The sequence below is a fragment of the Bison bison genome, unplaced genomic scaffold, assembly GCF_000754665.1.
Source record: "Bison bison bison isolate TAMUID 2011002044 unplaced genomic scaffold, Bison_UMD1.0 scf7180017864211, whole genome shotgun sequence".
Classification (NCBI taxonomy): Eukaryota; Metazoa; Chordata; class Mammalia; order Artiodactyla; family Bovidae; genus Bison; species Bison bison.
Genome location: NW_011494783.1, coordinates 689,936 through 690,702, shown reverse-complemented (window position 1 = coordinate 690,702; position 767 = coordinate 689,936).

Below are 767 nucleotides of genomic sequence, written 5' to 3'. Positions count from 1 at the left end.
CTGACTCGATGGACGTGAGTCTGAGTGAACTCCAGGTGTTGGTGATGGACAGGGAGGCCTGGTGTGCTGCGATTCATGGGGTCTCAAAGAGTCGGACACGACTGAGCGACTGAACTGAACCAAACAGAACAGTAGTCAAAACAATACGTTACCTGCATAAAAACAGAAACACAGGCCAATTAAACAGGACTGAGGGCACAGAAATAAATCCCTGCAAATATGTTCAACTAATATTTAACAAGGGAGCCAAGAATACGCAGTGGAGAAAGGACAGTCTCTTCAGTAAATGTGCACATTGGATATTCATATATAAAAGAATGAAATTAGACTCCTATCTTACACCACTCACAAAAATTAATACACAGTGGATTAAAGTCTTAAACATAAGAACTGAAACTACAAAGAAATAAATAAAACATAAAATAAAAGATCCTTGATGTGGCTTTGGCAATGAATTTTTTTACATAACATCTAAAGCAAATAAAAAATAAACAAGTGGAACTACCTCAAACTAAAAAGGTTCTGCACAGCAAAGAAATAAAAAGATTAACACAATGAAAAGACAACATAAGGCATGGGAAAAGATACTTGCAAACCATATATATTGAACAAGGGGTTAATATTCAAAATATATATTTAAAAAACCACATACAACTCAGCAGCAAAAAAACTAATCAGTTCAGTTCAGTCACTCAGTCATGTCCGACTCTTTGTGACCCCATGAACTGCAGCATGCCAGGCCTCCCCGTCCATCACCAACTCCCGGA